The sequence below is a fragment of the Dendropsophus ebraccatus genome, chromosome 6 (genome assembly GCF_027789765.1).
Source record: "Dendropsophus ebraccatus isolate aDenEbr1 chromosome 6, aDenEbr1.pat, whole genome shotgun sequence".
Taxonomy (NCBI): Eukaryota; Metazoa; Chordata; class Amphibia; order Anura; family Hylidae; genus Dendropsophus; species Dendropsophus ebraccatus.
Window position 1 is genome coordinate 124,418,825 of NC_091459.1, and position 22,417 is coordinate 124,441,241.

Consider the following 22,417-nt stretch of genomic DNA (forward strand, 5'->3'; position numbering starts at 1 on the left):
TAACATTGTCTGTTGCTATGCAAGGGACGATGTTACACCTAGTGTGAACATAGCCATAGAGTGTAAATAAGAAGGTAATATGTATCCACAACTGCCCCTTCATTCAACAAGGGGACAAGTAACTCCCGTTTGTGTGATCAATGGCACCCGACTAATGAGATACATCACCTGTCCTGTAGATGAGGGATAAGGAACCTTTGTCCCTCCATCTGTTTCAAAACTACAATTTCCATCAGGGAAGGGGGCGCTACTGGTGACCTGAACACCTGGAGCTTCTATCTCCAGCTTGTTTGTTGCGTTATCAAAGGCTAAATTCTTTAAAGTGTACCTGTCGTTATAACTTTCAAAATCTAAATGTGATATAAAGCAAATCTACAAGATACATTCCTTATTTTTTTGTTGTTATCATGCTGTAAAAAAAAAAAAAAAAAACTGTACTTACCAGAAATCCAGGTCCAGTCTCCTGAAGGCAGATTTTCTGACTTGTGCTGGTTGAAAAAAACAGACTAAACCCAGGAATTCCGGCCAGTACAGTATGTCCATCAGTCACATGACTGCCTTCTCTCTGTGAGCGCTCAGATGGCCTGGGATACACAGGACTTCCTGTTTTCTGACTCTTAGAGAAAAAAACAGGAAGTGCCGTGTTTTCAATGATAACTAAAAAAAAAAAAAATTACTGTAAATTGCAAACTTGCTTTATATCACATCTACTTTTGGTTTAGATTTTGAAAGTTATAATGACAGGTACACTTAAAGCTAAAACCTGTCTCCATAATCCTTCCTCTAAACACTTAACACCAAACAAAAATTTTCTCACTTTTTTGAGGAGTGCAGAAGAACACCTACAGATCACCTCTGTCTATACCCTCTTGGTACCAGAGAGGGGTCAGCACTTATAATGCCAGATGAATAGGCTGTAATACCGTATAGCAGAGACTTAGTAACATGAGCCACTACAAGTATTCCAGCAATGTCTCCTGGCCATCACTTACCTATGCCTCACATTACCAGGAAATAGACCTGGGAGTCAGAAGAGTTCACAGCATTGACAATCACTTATTTGCATGTGTTGCCGGAGAGAACATAGAGCAGCAGATGACAGCCCTGCACAATAGAGGTGAAAGGAACAATTGGGTCCTGGAAGAGAACAATATAACGCTCAACAATAGTGACCCATTATCTAACCTAGAGTCAAGGACAATGTTTTTCCCTATCATAGAATAGAATTCCCTATCATTTCCCTATTCATATGAATATGCCTGTGCGCAGGTATACAAGGACTGTCTGATAAGTGCGAGAGTCATCTCTGCTCTAGACCACCAGGGCTTTGGGAATTACCACATTTCTGCCGCAGAGTACTTGACTTAAATGAAACTGCACAGATCAATAGTACAAGTGAATGTGAGAAACTTTGTAATATATCTTATCAGATAAAAATGCTTCCTTCTCCTGTTATCAAGCATCTTCCCTTTTCCCCTGACCTGCTCAATTATAATAAAGCATTATAACTCAGTAAGGACTGGAATAAAAGGTCACTCATTGAAAAGTAGTTTGTGAACCCTTGTTCTGAAGCCAATAGGGCTCGTACGTAGCAATTCCGGTCCTGTTACCTCCTGTCTATAGGACTAGGGGAATATCTTATCTATATTTCCTGTGTAGCTCTGTACAATGCGCTGCTCCCTGTTATCAGCCATAAGAGATGCTGACTAGTGAGATGACTGACAGGAAGCCAAGGCTAGTGTCTGCCCTGCGATCAGTCACCATCACGTCTCCCAATACCGGCAGCTTTGTGTTTTCATTTCCCACCATTATCATTATCATGCTTGCTGTCTAGTCCCGTTCACACATTAAGGTGACCAAAAATTGCAATTCTGGAAAGTGTCTGAGGACAGGGGTGGCGCTGTTTTTACAAGAAAGCAGCTGTTTTTATTTCAATGCAGGATGACCCTCTTAATTTGCAAACAGTCCTCACAACCAAAAATTATTTATTATTATTTATATTTATTATTATTTACATTATTATAATTTACATGTATAATAATAATAATTTTTTATTATTATTATATCCTCAAAAAAACACACAAAAAATTTCAGGCCAATAGGTTTCATTCAAAAACACATTTTTATCCACTCCATATTCTAAAAGAAGAGGAAAAGAAGGTGACCTACTTAGTAGAACAAAAAAAGCAGTTGAAAATACAAATGGGTCCAAGGGAAATCCCGCTGGGGAGCTAAAGCACAACGTGTATCACGGAGGTCTACAGCTTCTTCAGGTACACATGAATATGCAATGGACATCCACTCTCCCCTTGGTTATCAGTGTATTGGCTGCAGGGCTGGCTCCAGCTTTTTGTGGGCCCATGGGCGACATATCTTTCTCCTCCTGTATCTCCTGATCTCTGTGATAGTCAGGACTCTGAAGGAGTCAGACCCAGATAGGTAGATAGATAGATAGATAGATAGATAGATAGAAGATAGATAGATAGATAGATAGATAGATAGATGATAGATAGGAGATAGATAGATAGATAGATAGATAGATAGATAGATAGATAGATAGATAGATGATAGATAGGAGATAGATAGATAGATAGATAGATAGATAGATAGATAGATAGATAGGAGATAGATAGATAGATAGATAGATAGATAGGAGATAGATAGGAGATAGATAGGAGATAGATAGATAGATAGATAGATAGATAGATAGATAGATAGATAGATAGATAGATAGATAGATAGGAGATAGATAGATAGATAGATAGATAATAGATAGATAGATAGATAGATAGATAGATAGGAGATAGATAGATAGATAGGAGATAGATAGATAGATAGATAGATAGATAGATAGGAGATAGATAGATAGATAGATAGATAGATAGATAGATAGATAGATAGATAGATAGGAGATAGATAGATAGATAGATAGATAGATAGATAGATAGGAGATAGATAGATAGATAGGAGATAGATAGATAGATAGATAGATAGATAGATAGATAGGAGATAGATAGATAGATAGATAGATAGATAGATAGATAGGAGATAGATAGATAGATAGATAGATAGATAGATAGGAGATAGATAGATAGATAGATAGATAGATAGGAGATAGATAGATAGATAGATAGATAGATAGGAGATAGATAGATAGATAGATAGATAGATAGATAGGAGATAGATAGATAGATAGATAGATAGATAGGAGATAGATAGATAGATAGGAGATAGATAGATAGATAGATAGATAGATAGATAGGAGATAGATAGATAGATAGATAGATAGATAGATAGATAGATAGATAGATAGGAGATAGATAGATAGATAGATAGATAGGAGATAGATAGATAGAAGATAGATAGATAGATAGGAGATAGATAGATAGATAGATAGATAGATAGATAGGAGATAGATAGATAGATAGGAGATAGATAGGAGATAGATAGATAGGAGATAGATAGATAGATAGATAGATAGATAGATAGATAGATAGGAGATAGATAGGAGATAGATAGATAGATAGATAGGAGATAGATAGATAGATAGATAGGAGATAGATAGATAGATAGATAGATAGGAGATAGATAGATAGATAGATAGATAGATAGATAGATAGGAGATAGATAGATAGATAGATAGATAGATAGAGATATCTAGTTGTTTTGTGTATAGAGGTCCTGCTGTAATATATATATATAAGGCCGTCCAGTGGCCGAGCCAGAGTCACCGCCATTCACCAGGAAGACAGACGGAGAGAAGACACTTCACACTCCCTAATGTCAGCGACCTGAACTTCCTACAGGAACAATTCCCTGCCGTCCCATCCGCCCCTATATACCCGGCCCTCTGTATGGGAAAAAAGGAGATCACTTAGGATGAACGTGGCCAAGAGTCATGTGTGGGAAAGATGGATTTGGGTTTTATGAAAAGCATATGGCTCCAGATCATTACAATTAACCAGAGCCTCAGGAGTCACATAAATCCATCACAGTGTATCAAAGGAGATGAGGTACAAGGAGCTATGGGGGTATCTATTATTCACTCTATGGCTCTGCAGGGATAGTAGTTATATTCTTGTATATAGGGAGCAGTATTATAGTAGTTATATTCTTGTATATAGGAGCAGTATTATAGTAGTTATATTCTTGTACATAGGGAGCAGTATTATAGTAGTTATATTCCTGTATATAGGAGCAGTATTATAGTAGTTATATTCTTGTATATAGGAGCAGTATTATAGTAGTTATATTCTTGTATATAAGAGCAGTATTATAGTAGTTATATTCTTGTATATAGGAACAGTATTATAGTAGTTATATTCTTGTATATAGGAGCAGTATTATAGTAGTTATATTTCTGTATATGGGGGCAGTATTATAGTAGTTATATTCTTGTATATGGGGCAGTATTATAGTAGTTATATTCTTTTGAACCCCTTATACACCAGCCAAGCCAGCTTACTGCATATCCTGTAATATGACTTGGCTGTGTATGGTGCGTAACTCCCCATGGCCACATGTCTTCATGTCTTTAGGATCCATCAGCAGAACAGGGATAATCCCAGACATCAATATTGCTAAATTTAACAGTGAAATATCGTGATGATTTCTCTGTCTTTAGAATAATGGCCAAGGAGTCCTTGTATAGAAAGAAAACATCTAACAGCGCTAGTAAACAGGATGCTTTAGACTTAGAGAAGATGTAGTACATCATGGCAAACAATCATTCATTTTATGCCATTGTCTTTTTAATAGGCTCATAAAACAATTATTTGACTGGCATAGATTCCTACATGTGCTCAACACCATGTTATGTGACAGGCGATAAAACCCTATCCCTCCGCTGTGTTCATTTATATTTCAACTTGTAATATCCAGTGCTGTTGGGCACAATCCCAGAATCAAGAAATCTGTGCATATTGGGCAGTGCCAGGACGATCAAGACAACAACCATAGTCTTAACTAGAGATGAGCAAAGCGAATCTGGAGAATTAAAATTCTCTGCGAATTGGGCCGTCAATTCGCTTCATTCTGCAAGGCGATCTCCCGCCAGTCACAAACTGGTGGCTGCACATGCTGTCTGGAGCGTCACTGGGTGGGAGGAAGAGATTAACCATAATCCTTAGCGCCCATCCAATTAGCGGCAGGCTCCTCTGTGATGTCAGCACCTCCCACTTTTCCTCTATATAAGGTGGTTCGGTAACGGAGGCGGCCAGTCGGCTGTGTGTGGAGGAGAGAACAGGATGGTAACAGGCAGTTATAGCAGAGTAGGGAGAGACTAACAGAGCGATATAGGGACAGAGAGGAGAGACTAACAGAGCAATATAGGGACAGAGAGGAGAGGATAAGAGGGCTGATTGTGGGGGATTGTTGTAGCTGCCAACCAAGTGTCCAGTTTACCAAGTAACTGGGTGCCTATAGGAATTCACTGGGACCAGTGAAGACACAGGGGGAGATTTTATATTATATATAGGAGAAGGGAGGGCACCACAAAAATAACAGAAAGAACAGGGGTGCTGCAGAACTAAATACTGAACTGTAAATGTAAAAAAAATGTAAAATGGTCCCTGACGAAGTCGCACTGTGCGACGCAACGCGTTGGGCGGTTCTTTCCCATTTTGTCCATTTATATTGGCTGCGGCACAGGTTGTATTCATCAGTCCTTCTTTTTCCTTGGGACTAGTGTATGTTTGTACTTTAGCCTGTCTGTCTATAGGGGAAAGTGGCAGTTTACTATGCACTTGTGATACTTTATTTTTGCACTACCTGCACTTTGCCTCTATACACAGCAACTTATCATCTCCTCTTTCCTTATTGTGGGATTTAGGCAGCTTACGTGCTGCCACCTTGTGGACAATGGTTTTAGTGCGACTTATCATGGTATGCACTATATGCACTTGTTTTTAAATGTTTTTATGTTTGTGTCTGTACTTCAATAAACTTATATTTTTGATATATTACTTTGGGTGTGCTGGTTCAGTACTTTCTTTCCCTTTTTTTACATTTACAGTACAGGGGGAGATTTATCAAACATGGTGTAAGGTGAAACTGGCTCAGTTGCCCCTAGCAACCAATCAGATTCCACCTTTCATTTTCCAAAGAGTCTGTGAGGAATGAAAGGTGGAATCTGATTGGTTGCTAGGGGCAACCAAGCCAGTTTCACTTTACTCCATGTTTGATAAATCTCCCCCACAGTCCCTATTATTAACTCTCTCGACACTGTAAACTCCTAATGAGTTATACCAATTTACTGGGATCAGTGAATGGAGCGTGCACCTTACATAATCAGTGCTCGCACTCCACTCCTACTGTGTTATACAAGTTGGGCTTTATTAGATTGGATGTGACTGGCTGATTGACATTTTTTTTAAATTGTGATTTTCCAATTTAACATGCGTTAACAAATTCGCCATTCTGTAATTGTCCCAGTATTGTAGCTACTATAGTTTTGCTATTTTTTTAAAAAATTGTTAAGATTTGATTCACGAATATTAAGGGTACGTTCACACATACCGGATCCGCAGCGGATTTCTCACTGCGAATTCGCAGCAAGACCCGCTGCGGATCCCTGCCCAGTAAACTCTATGGGCAGACAAACTCGCAGCAGGATGCACATCCCGCTGCGAGTTTGTCCGCAGCCCGCCCCGTTAACCCTTCGGCCGCCGGAGCCTATACTTCACCTGGTCCCAGCTCCGGCTTGCTTTGAGGCTCCCGATGTCTTCAGCCCATCAGTGTGCTGTGGCAGGGCAGCACACTTATTGCCAAGCGGGATGGGCCGAGAACCCCCGAAGCAAGCCTAAACGGGGACCAGGTGATGTATAGGCTTTGGTGGTCGAAGGGTTAACGGGGCGGGCTGCTGACAAGCTTGCAGCGGGATGTGTGAGTTTGTCTGCCCATAGAGTTTACTGGGCAGAGATCCGCAGCGGGTCTCTCTGCGAATTTGCTGAGAGAAATCCGCTGCAGATCCGGTACGTGTGAACGCACCCTAAGGAATTTGACCCAAAATTCGTTAAGCTTGCGAAACAAATTCCCGGCTGCTTCACTTATCTCTAGTCTTGGGGGATCTTGCTGGGAGATCTTGCAAGAAAGCAAACTAAACAATAAGTAGGCTTTGAATTGTGCTTCATATTACTGTATAGCTGGATGATATACAGTCCTCTTGTTTATACGTAGGAATAGTGAAAGGAATAAGACAAGTGATGAAAGGCAGAAGCATCAATGTGAGGAGGAGGAGGGGGAGCAGCAAGGAGCTGGAGCCATTTCTAGGTAAGGAGTCGGACTACAAGGGAAATCTACAAAGGAGCAATAGATGTGTGATGGATCTGAACCCAGGTACTGATGGAAATACATCCCCTGCATCATCCCCTTCAAGATAACTGATATGGTGAGATATATGATAAAGACATCATCTACCTTTAATAAAGGGGTTAATGCGCATTGGAAAAATAGATCTGCTTTCTTATCAATAACAGTCACACCTGTTCACAGGTTGTATATCGTATTGTAATGCTGCGTTTACACGGAGGGATAATTCGCCCGATCGTACGATTAAAGTTATCGAAAGAACAATTTTTTTTTTTTAGAACGATCAGCGTTTAGGCGGAACTATATATTGTACGGAAAAATCGTTTTGCGATTGCTTAGGCCTATCTCGCACATAGGTAAAATCGGTGAACGACTGTTTACACAGAACGATCTGTGAATTTTTTGCGAACGACGATTTAAGAACATGTTGTAGTTATCAAAATGAACGATTTCTCGCTCGTCGCTTGATCGTTTGCTGCGTTTACACGTACGATTATCGTTCGAATTCGATCGTTCGAATATCGTTATTGTAAACGCAGCATCACTAAACTTCATTAACGTGAAAGGCACTGCGCTGCACTACCATGGGCACTATAGAGGAGGCAGACAGGCTCACAGACTGTAGCTATACAGGTCCGTATATAGATATTTTAAGATAGATAGATGTTAGATAGATAGGAGATAGATAGATAATAGATAGATAGATAGATAGATAGATAGATAGATAGATAGATAGATAGATAGATAGGAGATAGATAGATAGGAGATAGATAGATAGATAGATAGATAGGAGATAGATAGATAGATAGATGATAGATAGATAGATAGATAGATAGATAGATAGATAGATAGATAGAAGAATGATAGATAGATAGATAGATAGATAGATAGATAGATAGATAGATAGATAGGAGAAAGAAAGATAGATAGATAGAAGATAGATAGATAGATAGATAGATAGATAGATAGAAGAAAGATAGATAGATAGATAGATAGATAGATAGATAGATAGATAGATAGAAGATAGATAGATAGATAGATAGATAGATAGATAGATAGATAGGAGATAGATAGATAGATGATAGATGCTTTGTTAACTGAATATTATTTCCTACATAGAACAATATACTGTCCCACCATCTATCTGTATACTGTTCTATCATCTACTGTAGCAGTATACTGTTTGGCCATCTAGCTGTATACTGTTCTTTCATCTATCTGTATACTATTCGTCCATCTAGCTGTATACTGTTCAGCAACCTAGCTGTATACTGTAGCAGTATGGTCAGGGATGGAGCAGAGTTAGTTGCAGCAATCATTGTACGAGGAGACATACAGTAATAATGACAGCCATAAGCGTCCCCCTCTATAAGGAGAGGAAACACCGGGTGATCGTCATTCTAACAATCTGGGGATCATTCACTGCCGGCCGCTGTATTGTGAAATGAAGAAACTATCTTGTATCATTTTTCACACTTAAAGAACAAGTGGGGTCAGCCATGAAGAGTAATTTAAGGAGTCAGAGGATGACCCTCCAAACAATCATACCAGTCCAATCCCATGAAAGCGTATGGAATAGATATTAATAAGACGGCAATGAGGGCTTTCCTGTGACATCTCAAAGGGGGAGACATTTTTTGAATATTTTTGTCTCCTATTTTTATACATTTGGCAGAGGATTGTAAGGACATACTGGACGGGTAATAGCATTCTACACAGAATAAAAGCCTGTCCTGCTATCTATCCCTAGCGCCTCACTTACTATACTATTTTATTAGAGGAACATTTTTTGGTGGGGAAAAAACAACAACAACAACATTCTCTTTAACCCTTTAAGGTTATGGCTCTTTTTTTGTAGTTTTCTTTTTGTTGTTTCCTCAGACAGATAAGAACTTTTTACAGGCTTCCTTTGTGTCACTATAAAATGTCATGTGAAACTGAAACAAGTTTTGTGAGGCGAAAGAAAAAATAATAAATCAAAAACTATTTTTGTGTGGGGTTTTAGGCTATGGTCACACGTAGTATAAGACCAGCCATTCAGTGACCCGGCCGGGTCACGGAATGGCCGGTCTCAGATAAGTACCGGCCGGATGATCTTTAGCGATCTTTAGCGCGTCTGCATCAGAACTCTCCACTGCACACAATTGAGTGTGCGGCCGGAGCCGCTCGCTCCACTGTGTGCACTGACAGGGTTTTCTGCGGCCGCTATTCATTGAATAGCAGCCGCAGAAAACTGACATGTCAGTTTCTCACGGTGCTGCTAGGGATCCCAGTCGGAGCGTATATAATGCGTATACACTCCGGCCGGGATTCCTTCAGCCTGCAGCACAACGTAAGTACTGCGGAAATCCGTTGTGTGAACATACATAGTCTTACTGTGCAATAGAAGTCACATTAGTCTAGTCTGTTTTTACAGTAATACAATTTATGTCTTACTACTTCATAAAAATTAAAACCTTTCCGTATTATGATAGATTTTAACTTTTTTTTTTTTCCGGGAGGCAATGTGACAAAAAAAAAAACAGCAATTCCATTTTTTAATTTTTAATAATACTATGGCTTGTACAGTAGACTGCAATATATACTGTATGTACTGCCGAACGCCTATTCTAGGCGGCCTATTAAGCTGCTGTGCACTAGGAGAGAGAAATCCATGGTAGAAAACCACAACATGGTTGTTTGTTCATGTGGGAAATTTCTACTACATATGGTTTGTGTATCCCAAACACCATCTATGTGGATTGTACTATACTGTGGACTATACTTGGGGAGATGAATATATATTAAAAACCTGTAGCAAATGGCTCAGTTACACCAGTTCTGTAGGGAGGAACGGGCCCAAATTCCTGGCAACTATAGTGAGAAGCTTGTGGAAGGATATGCCAAAGGTTTGACCCAAGTCCTACAATTTAAGGGCAGTGGTACCAAATGCTAATGAAATGTATGTAAACTTTTGCCTTGCAGAATGTAATAAAAATGCATTTAAAAGTCTCTCTTTCTCTCTTTCATTATCCTGGCATTTGGCAAATATACCGTATTTTTCTCTTTATAGGACGCGCCTTTTGATAAGACGCACCCCTGATTTCAGGGGGGAAAATAGAAAAAAAATATTTTGCTCATTGTCACAGTTTGGAGATAGCAGCAGTGTGATTGGTGCCAATCCCCCCCATATAGTGCCCCACATAGTAGCCAATGCCCCCATACAGTGCCCCATATAGTAGCCAGTGCCCCCATATAGTGCCCCAGATAGTAGCCAATGCCCCCATACAGTGCCCCCATATAGTAGCCAATGCCCCCATACAGTGCCCCCATATAGTAGCCAATGCCCCCATACAGTGCCCCCATATAGTAGCCAATGCCCCCATATAGTAGCCAATGCCCCCCATGGTAGCCAATGCCCCCATACAATGCCCCCCATGGTAGCCAATGCCCCCATACAGTGCCCCCCATGGTAGCCAATGCCCCCATACAATGCCCCCCATGGTAGCCAATGCCTCCATACAGTTCCTCCATATAGTAGCCAGTGCCCCCATATAGTAGCCAGTGCCCCCATATAGTAGCCAATCCCCCCTGCGACCAGAAAAACAACAAACAGGCTACTCACCTGTCCGCCGGCCCCAGCAGCTCCTCTCCCGACACTCCGGTCTCCCGTCATCCTCCGGCACAGGCAGCGGAGCGGAGAGATACTGCCGCTGCAGAACACTTCCAGGACACAGGCAGCTTCTCTGTACCCCACTGCCTGTACCCGGAGGATGACGGGAGACCGGAGTGTCGGGAAAGGAGCTGCTGGGGCCGGCGGAGAGGTGAGTAGGACAGCGATCCCCTCCGCCCGCCCAGCCGGCCCCCTCCATCGCCGCTTAGCCGATCAGGAGCCCAGGAAAGTGCTGCTCATTGCACTTTCCTGGGCTTCTGATCGGCTGTCAGCTGAGCGGGGATAGAAGGGGCGGGCGGAGGGGGTCGCTCAGGGCCGCTCACTATGCATATGCATAGTGAGCGGCAATACAGGGGGCGGGCGGGACGGCTTCCATGCGGTGCTCAGCACTGCTTGGGAGCCGTCTTCGCTTTATAGGACGCACTTAGTTTTTCCTCCCACTTTGGGAGGAAAAAAAGTGCATCTTATAAAGCAAAAAATACGGTAAATGATTTTGGTAACCGTAATTGACTTAAAAGGTGTAATCTGATTTCATGTTAGATAGTAAGAAAAACAAGCATATGTTTTATATATATATTTATATAGTGTATGTAAATTTATATACATCAAGGGACAGGACTGTGGAGGTAATCTCTTCATAGCTGTAACCCCTTTCTTCCAGTCAGAGAGTGCTGTGTGTATGTGCCCACATATGTCCTGCTCATTCCTGCCTGCAGTCTCCTGCAGTCAGCCCTTGTGTTTTCCATCCTCTCCATTCCTGCTATAATGTGCCTGCACTTACACTCAGCTATACACACTGCTGCTATAATGTACCTGCACTTACACTCAGCTATACACATTGTTGCTATAATATGCCTGCACTTACAGTCAGCTACACACACTCCTGCTAAAATGTGCCAGCACTCACACTCAGCTATACACACTGCTGCTATAATGTGCCTGCACTTACACTCAACTATACACACTGCTGCTATGTGCCTGCACTCACACTCAGCTATACACACTGCTGCTATAATGTGCCTGCACTTACACTCAGCTATACACACTGCTGATATTATATGCCTGCACTTACACTCAGCTATACACACTGCTGATATTATATGCCTGCACTTACACTCCATTGCTGTCATGTGACCACACAGACCTCTGACAGCAGCCCTGCTTTTCTATTCTAGCCTGTTGTACTACACTACTGCATTATGGGGATCTGCAGTTCCATCCTCTATCTACAAACTGCTGCTGTTTTTTAGGTTTATGCCCTTACTATACATTATACTCCACATGCTGATGGCTATACTGTACAGGAACTTATAATATCACATATTCAGCTGTTTTTCATTGTTTGATTCATCTGTTCTACATGTTATTCCGAATTAAAAAAAAATATTAACATATTAACATTATTAACATTATTTTGGGTTGTGGAACCAATTGTCTGAATTTACATGATTTCTTATGGGAAAATTTGCTTTGGTTTAAGAGTGGATTTGGATTACAAGCGCGGCCCTGGAACAAATTATGCTATTAATCCAAGGCACCACTGTGTATATAGAGAAAGAGAGTAAAATTCCTTCATTTCTTGCCGATAACATATTATAGGGATATGATGTCACTTTCTATGATAGGAACACTCCTGGTGTGAATAGGATCTATAAGGTGTCAGATAATCTGGTCACAGCAAAGTATACAATACTTTGTGGATTATGCTGAGGCAGGCGAGGGCTCTGTATACTGTGTATAGTGTGCCTGTCTGTGCAGCAGCTCCTCTCTCCGGAGGTGTGGTTTTCCCTGGATATTAAGGATCCCGCTAGACCCTGCAGAAGTCTGCCAGAGATTACCAGGACACACAGGAATACTGGAGCCGGGATTAGGAGAGGAGACGAAGACAAGGTAGGAATTTTATTAAGGCGGCAGATGTAATTTTATACTTTTATACTTTGTTTTATCTTTTTTTACGTGCAGAACAGATTTATGAAGCAGGAAATTTTCATCTTCCTGTTATTTTGCTTCTTGTCTATGAAGTTTCATATCCAGATGGTGTTCAGCTGCAGGACTGTCCCTAACAATGGGGTTATGTATGGATACTATATGGGGTTATGTATGGATACTATATGGGGTTATGTATGGATACTATATGGGGTTATGTATGGATACTATATGAGGTTATGTATGGATACTATATGGGGTTATGTATGGATACTATATGGGGTTATGTATGGATACTATATGGGGTTATGTATGGATACTATATGAGGTTATGTATGGATACTATATGAGGTTATGTATGGATACTATATGGGGTTATGTATGGATACTATATGAGGTTATGTATGGATACTATATGAGGTTATGTATGGATACTATATGGGGTTATGTATGGATACTATATGAGGTTATGTATGGATACTATATGGGGTTATGTATGGATACTATATGGGGTTATGTATGGATACTATATGGGGTTATGTATGGATACTGTATGGGGTTATGTATGGATACTATATGGGGTTATGTATGGATACTATATGGGGTTATGTATGGGTACTATATGGGGTAATGTATGGATACTATATGGGGTTATGTATGGATACTATATGGGGTTATGTATGGGTACTATATGGGGTTATGTATGGATACTATATGGGGTTATGTATGGGTACTATATGGGGTTATGTATGGATACTATATGGGGTTATGTATGGATACTATATGGGGTTATGTATGGATACTATATGAGGTTATGTATGGTTACTATATGGGGTTATGTATGGATACTATATGGGGTTATGTATGGATACTATATGGGGTTATGTATGGATACTATATGGGGTTATGTATGGATACTATATGGGGTTATGTATGGATACTATATGGGGTTATGTATGGATACTATATGGGGCTATGTATGGATACTATATGAGGTTATGTATGGATACTATATGGGGTTATGTATGGATACTATATGGGGTTATGTATGGATACTATATGGGGTTATGTATGGATACTATATGGGGTTATGTATGGTTACTATATGGGGTTATGTATGGTTACTATATGGGGTTATGTATGGATACTATATGGGGTTATGTATGGTTACTATATGGGGTTATGTATGGATACTATATGGGGTTATGTATGGATACTATATGGGGTTATGTATGGATACTATATGGGGTTATGTATGGATACTATATGGGGTTATGTATGTATACTATATGGGGTTATGTATGGATACTATATGGGGTTATGTATGGATACTATATGGGGTTATGTATGGATACTATATGGGGTTATGTATGGAAACTATATGGGGTTATGTACAGTATGGATACTATATGAGGTTATGTATGGATACTATATGGGGTTATGTATGGATACTATATGGGGTTATGTATGGATACTATATGGGGTTATGTATGGTTACTATATGGGGTTATGTATGGATACTATATGGGGTTATGTATGGATACTATATGAGGTTATGTATGGATACTATATGAGGTTATGTATAGATACTATATGGGGTTATGTACAGTATGGATACTATATGGGGTTATGTATGGATACTATATGGGGTTATGTATGGATACTATATGGGGTTATGTATGGATACTATATGGGGTTATGTATGGATACTATATGAGGTTATGTATGGATACTATATGAGGTTATGTATAGATACTATATGGGGTTATGTACAGTATGGATACTATATGAGGTTATGTATGGATACTATATGGGGTTATGTATGGATACTATATGGGGTTATGTATGGATACTATATGGGGTTATGTATGGATACTATATGGGGTTATGTATGAATACTATATGGGGTTATGTATGGATACTGTATGGGGTTATGTATAGATACTATAGAGTGCTGTCTTACTTTGTGTTTACAAGATGAACTTGGTGAAAAATATCTGTCATATACTCCTGTAGTAAATCATAGGTTGGATGCATTGGAATCAGCAATGTTTGAAGAACTACACATACCACCTAGGGGTATAGAAGCGAGTGTACTCCAGGCTGGTTATACTGGTTAAACACTAGAAAGTGTTGCTGGGTCTTGTGGTTCTTGAAGGGATACGGGTTACTGACGCAGCACATTTCATGGTCTGAGGGTAGAATTATAGAGCAGTGATCCCAACCTGCAGCTGCTGTAAATTACAACTCTCATCGTGTACTTGCAGCCCTGGAAGCGGGTATTCCCATCTCCACTAATATAGATATGCTTGTAGAGCGCTCCAAGTTAAAGATTCTTAGCAAATTTGTCTCCTTCTCCTGATATGCTGCTTTTACCCTCCTGTTGTTGACAGCTTGTTGTCTAGGTTATTGACTACCACTCTGCTCTAAAAGCAGTGGTCTGGCAGGTGTATATACAGCTATAATGTAGATGTATGGAGCTTTGATGTATACCTACTGTCTAAGATATTAATATGTATACTAGATCTATATATACACCATCCAAACCACTGCTTTTAGAGCAGGGTGGTGGTCTGTAACTTAGACCACAAAAATTTCTCCAAGACAGCATTCCAACATATCGTTCAAAAACATTAGCAACTTTTTGGTAACAACCTTTTTCAATCAGTGAACGGAGTATGTTCCTGGGTGCCTTATATCACACAGTGATGTCACAGCACAGGGATAATACACACAGTGATGTCACAGTACAGGGATAATACACAGTGATGTCACAGTACAGGGATAATACACACAGTGATGTCACAGTACAGGGATAATACACACAGTGATGTCACAGTACAGGGATAATAAACTAAAGTGATGTCACAGTACAGGGATAATACACACAGTGATGTCACAGTACAGGGATAGTACACACAGTGATGTCACAGTACAGGGATAATACACACAGTGATGTCACAGTACAGGGATAATACACACAGTGATGTCAGTACAGGGATAATACACACAGTGATGTCACAGTACAGGGATAATACACAGTGATGTCACAGTACAGGGATAATACACACAGTGATGTCACAGTACAGGGATAATACACACAGTGATGTCAGTACAGGGATAATACACAGTGATGTCACAGTACAGGGATAATACACAGTGATGTCACAGTACAGGGATAATACACACAGTGATGTCACAGTACAGGGATAATACACACAGTGATGTCACAGTACAGGGGTAATACACACAGTGATGTCACAGTACAGGGAGAATACACACAGTGATGTCACAGTACAGGGAGAATACACACAGTGATGTCACAGTACAGGGAGAATACACACAGTGATGTCACAGTACAGGGAGAATACACACAGTGATGTCACAGTACAGGGATAGTACACACAGTGATGTCACAGTACAGGGATAATACACACAGTGATGTCACAGTACAGGGATAATACACACAGTGATGTCAGTACAGGGATAATACACACAGTGATGTCACAGTACAGGGATAATACACAGTGATGTCACAGTACAGGGATAATACACACAGTGATGTCACAGTACAGGGATAATACACACAGTGATGTCAGTACAGGGATAATACACAGTGATGTCACAGTACAGGGATAATACACAGTGATGTCACAGTACAGGGATAATACACACAGTGATGTCACAGTACAGGGATAATACACACAGTGATGTCACAGTACAGGGGTAATACACACAGTGATGTCACAGTACAGGGAGAATACACACAGTGATGTCACAGTACAGGGAGAATACACACAGTGATGTCACAGTACAGGGAGAATACACACAGTGATGTCACAGTACAGGGAGAATACACACAGTGATGTCACAGTACAGGGAGAATACACACAGTGATGTCACAGTACAGGGAGAATACACACAGTGATGTCACAGTACAGGGATAATACACACAGTGATGTCACAGTACAGGGATAGTACACACAGTAATGTAAAGCTGTTGGGGTGGCCGCTATGCCCACTACCAGGGTATCTCTTCTTATTGATGTCCGGGCGGCTGTGGTGTCAGATTATCAGAATTTTCCTATATTATGTTATTCTGTCATTTCTAAGAGCAGTTACCTAATATATACAGCGGGGAGATAACAGAATTCCTGAATCCTCTGCGCTGCTGTGCAGGATTCCTATGAGAGCTACACTGACAGCACCCTTACCATCAAAGTGAGGGCCCAGAATATGCAGGATACAAATCTATACTTCTACATGTTATATACTCAGCTGAGTCCAGGAAGCTGAGATATGAGATGCTGTTCTTCTATGCTGCGGACTCTACCTTCAAACAGCAGCATAAATCTTAGCTTTCTTGTACCCTGAGTATGAATTAGTAGAGACATCAAAATCCATGATATCACTTGTATTGTCTGGCTCCATCCACACAAGTGTTAGCAGAGCTGAGTGTGTGGGATGTAGTTGACCTGGGTTTGTCACTCTAGTATTGGACTATGTTAGTGTTATCTGTCCTTACATGTTATATCGGGTTATTCGGCACCTGCTGTGGTGCAGGACCCCATATGTCCCCTATATGTCCCCCATATATCCCCTATATGTCCCCTATATGCAGTGCCCCAGCCGTGTTTTGGCTCGCAGTGTTGATGTTCCTGATATCTAATGTTAGGAACGTGCTGAAAGCCTTCCCATGTGTGCAGGAAATGGAAGTGACTAGCTGGACACCCTGCTGTTCAGGAAGACAGGATATTATGTGCTGAAATCCTCTGTGACCCCTGTGCTAGTCGTGTCTGTTCTCTCCATTTCATCATTATGGTACAGGACAATGTTTGTCATCCCAATGGACGTGGCCTTCTCCATACCCTGGATCTAACCTTCTCTCCTTAGTGAACCTATAGACATCTAACTGATGTGTGTGTTACAGTTAGCAGTGCTATACAGTACATACAGAATACTACCATAGAGTGCAGAAATAACAGCGTTATACAGTGCTTACAGAATACTACTACAGACTGCAGAAATAACAGCAGTATATAGTGCTTACAGAATACTACCATAGACTGCAGAAATAACAGTGTTATACAGTACTTACAAAATATTACTACATAAATAACAGCAGTATATAGTGCTTACAGAATACTACCATAGAGTGCAGAAATAACAGTGTTATACCGTGCTTACAGAATACGACCACAGAGTGCAGAAACAACAGCATTATACAGTGCTTAAAGAATACTACTACAGAGTGCAGAAATAGCAGTTATACAGTGCTTACAGAATACTACCATAGAGTGCAGAAATAACAGCATTATACAGTGCTTACAGAATACTACTACAGAGTGCAGAAATAACAGCGTTATACAGTGTTTACAGAATACTACTACAGAGTGCAGAAATAGCAGTGTTATACAGTGCTTACGGAATACTACCATAGAGTGCAGAAATAACAGCATTATACAGTGCTTACAGGATACTACCATAGAGTGCAGAAATAGCAGTGTTATACAGTGCTTACGGAATACTACCATAGAGTGCAGAAATAATAGCATTATATAGTGCTTACAGAATACTACCATAGAGTGCAGAAATAGCAGTGTTATACAGTGCTTACGGAATACTACCATAGAGTGCAGAAATAATAGCATTATATAGTGCTTACAGAATACTACTACAGAGTGCAGAAATAGCAGTGTTATACAGTGCTTACAGAATACTACCATAGAGTGCAGAAATAGCAGTGTTATACAGTGCTTACGGAATACTACCATAGAGTGTAGAAGTAATAGCATTATATAGTGCTTACAGAATACTACCATAGAGTGCAGAAATAACAGTGTATACCGTGCTTACAGAATACTACCATAGAGTGCAGAAATAACAGCAGTATACAGTGCTTACAGAATACTACCACAGAGTGCAGAAATAGCAGTGTTATACAGTGCTTACAGAATACTACTACAGAGTACAGAAATAACAGCAGTATACAGTGCTTACAGAATACTACTACAGAGTGCAGAAATAACTGCATTATACAGTGCTTACAGAATACTACCACAGAGTGCAGAAATAACAGTGCTATACAGTACTTACAGAATACTACCATAGAGTGCAGAAATAACAGCATTATACAGTGCTTACAGAATACTACTACAGAGTGCAGAAATAACAGTGTTATACAGTGCTTACAGAATACTACCATAGAGTGCAGAAATAACAGCAGTATACAGTGCTTACAGAATACTACCATAGAGTGCAGAAATAACAGTGTTATACCGTGCTTACAGAATACTACCATAGAGTGCAGAAATAACAGCAGTATACAGTGCTTACAGAATACTACCACAGAGTGCAGAAATAACAGCAGTATACAGTGCTTACAGAATACTACCATAGAGTGCAGAAATAACAGCAGTATACAGTGCTTACAGAATACTACTACAGAGTGCAGAAATAGCAGTGTTATACAGTGCTTACAGAATACTACTACAGAGTGCAGAAATAACAGTGTTATATAGTGCTTACAGGATACTACTATAGAGTGCAGAAATAACAGTGTTATACAGTGCATACAGAATACTACCATAGAGTGCAGAAATAACAGTGTTATACAGTGCATACAGAATACTACCATAGAGTGCAGAAATAACAGCAGTATACAGTGCTTACAGAATACTACCACAGAGTGCAGAAATAACAGTGCTATACAGTACTTACAGAATACTACTACAGAGTGCAGAAATAACAGTGTTATATAGTGCTTACAGAATACTACCACAGAGTGCAGAAATAACAGTGTTATACAGTGCTTACAGAATACTACCATAGAGTGCAGAAATAAGAGCAGTATACAGTGCTTACAGAATACTACCACAGAGTGCAGAAATAACAGCATTATACAGTGCTTACGGAATACTACCATAGAGTGCAGAAATAACAGCAGTATACAGTGCTTACAGAATACTACTACAGAGTGCAGAAATAGCAGTGTTATACAGTGCTTACAGGATACTACTACAGAGTGCAGAAATAACAGTGTTATACAGTGCTTACAGGATACTACCATAGAGTGCAGAAATAACAGTGTTATACAGTGCATACAGAATACTACCATAGAGTGCAGAAATAACAGCAGTATACAGTGCTTACAGAATACTACTACAGAGTGCAGAAATAACTGCATTATACAGTGCTTACAGAATACTACCATAGAGTGCAGAAATAACAGTGCTATACAGTACTTACAGAATACTACTAGAGAGCGCAGAAATAACAGTGTTATACAGTGCTTACAGAATACTACCATAGAGTGCAGAAATAACAGCAGTATACAGTGCTTACAGAATACTACCATAGAGTACAGAAATAACAGCAGTATACAGTGCTTACAGAATACTACTACAGAGTGCAGAAATAACAGCAGTATACAGTGCTTACAGAATACTACCACAGAGTGCAGAAATAACAGTGCTATACAGTACTTACAGAATACTACTACAGAGTGCAGAAATAACTGTTATACAGTGCTTAAAGAATACAACTAAAGAGTACTAGAGAACTGAAATAATAATTGCATACAGGGCCCAAGTGTGGCAAATAAAATGCTGTCAAGTGATGTTAAAATAATAGCAACATATAGTGCACAGAACCATATAACAGTGCCATACAGAGCCCAAATACTATTTACTGTACACAGATAACAGTATGTAGTACATGCTTGCCAGTACTATCTACTGCTTACATGATATTAACATGCAGGGCTCATAAACTAACCACCACAGTGACTATATAATACCGTAACACAGTGCACAGATAACAGTATCATTCACTTCCCATACATCAGCAATAGCCCACAGATACTTTCTTGCAGTAGTGGCTCAGCGCCAACCCATGCCCCTTATGTCAGTGGATAATAGGGAGAGAAGCCCCCCTCCCCGACTGATGGTTGTGCCGTCAGCGTCTCCCACCTCACTAGGTGTCTCCCTGCACATTCCTTTTGGGTGTTCTAATCCCCGGTCCTTCCAGTTCACTATCAGGAGGACGGTTACTAATCCGCTAATATGTCTCTATGTAATCGCACTCCTGGCTGATTTATGGCCGATCACTGCGCCAAACACCTTGTAAATATACAGTTTCCTGGAGAAATTAAATTGTCTGATAAAAAAAGAGTTTGAGAACTCCAGTAACTTCAGAGCAGAACTCTAAGGGAAGAAGTCATAGTAATCAGCAAACTATACCCAAAAGTGTCCTGCTATCTATCTATCTCATATCTGTCTACCTACAGTATCTATCTATCTATCTATCTATCTATCTATCTATCTATCTCATATCGGTTTACCTACAGTATCTATCTATCTATCTATCTATCTATCTATCTATCTATCTATCTATCTATCTATCCAGAAAGATAGATAGGAGATAGATAGATAGGAGATAGATAGATAGATAGATAGATAGATAGATAGATAGATAGATAGGAGATAGATAGGAGATAGATAGGAGATAGATAGATAGGAGATAGATAGATAGATAGATAGATAGATAGATAGATAGATAGATAGATAGATAGATAGGAGATAGATAGATAGATAGATAGATAGGAGATAGATAGATAGATAGATAGAAGATAGACAGATGTATAGATAGATAGATAGATAGATAGATAGATAGATAGATAGATAGAAGATAGACAGATGTATAGATAGATAGGAGATAGATAGATAGATAGATAGATAGATAGATAGATAGGAGATAGATAGATAGATAGATAGATAGGAGATAGATAGATAGGAGATAGATAGATAGATAGATAGATAGATAGATAGATAGATAGATAGGAGATAGATAGATAATACAGAGTACAGAATATTCTGATAAATACCATATAACATATAGAGGACAGTATACAGTATATACAGCAGTAGTTTGGACGCTGACAATCACATCTTGCTCCGATTACCGCCTCTCAGCCATTTCCCGGTACATGTACTGTATGTCTGGTATCCGCACCACCATGACCTTTGTTCTCCTCTTAGTAGCGGAATCTCAGACATGAAGTTAGAAGCTTTATGTGTAAATTATGTCTGAGCCCCTACATTGCTCCTTCCTGATCCTTCCTCCTCTGGGGTCTTAGGACATGGGCACAGCCTACTTCTCATCTTCGAGACCCCTCACCTGTTAGGGGAAACTTTATTCCACAGTTTTCCATATCAACAAAGTAGAGAAAACCTTTAAGAAATGTCTTTTTCATGGATTAGACCATGGGTCTCCAAACTGCGGCCCTCCAGCTGTTGTGAAACCACAATTCCCATCATGCCTGGACAGCTAAAGCTTTGGATTTGGCTGTCCAGGCATGATGGGAAATCTAGTTTAGCAACAGCTGGAGGGCCGCAGTTTGGAGACCCATGGATTAGACCATTGTTGTTACATAGGAGGAGACGCTCTCTACTATCAGGGTAAAAGCTCCATACTGACCACCTGAGGCCAAGACTGACCACAATGTTAGTGACCGTAATTCTAACGTTGGTG

General features: G+C 39.9%; 1 protein-coding gene across 2 annotated transcripts in view; it reads left to right on the forward strand.

Moving 5' to 3' along the window:
• Positions 1-22,417, forward strand: part of LOC138796001 (adhesion G protein-coupled receptor F5-like) — a 154,077-nt gene that overhangs the window by 14,991 nt on the left and 116,669 nt on the right. Inside the window, exon 2 of one of the 2 annotated variants that reach the window (XM_069975838.1) lies at positions 7,177-7,269. The gene's annotated coding sequence lies outside the window, so the exon portion shown is untranslated. Of the gene's footprint in view, positions 1-7,176; positions 7,270-12,795; positions 12,851-22,417 lie in introns of those variants that run through there. The other variant, XM_069975835.1, reaches the window with a different exon arrangement.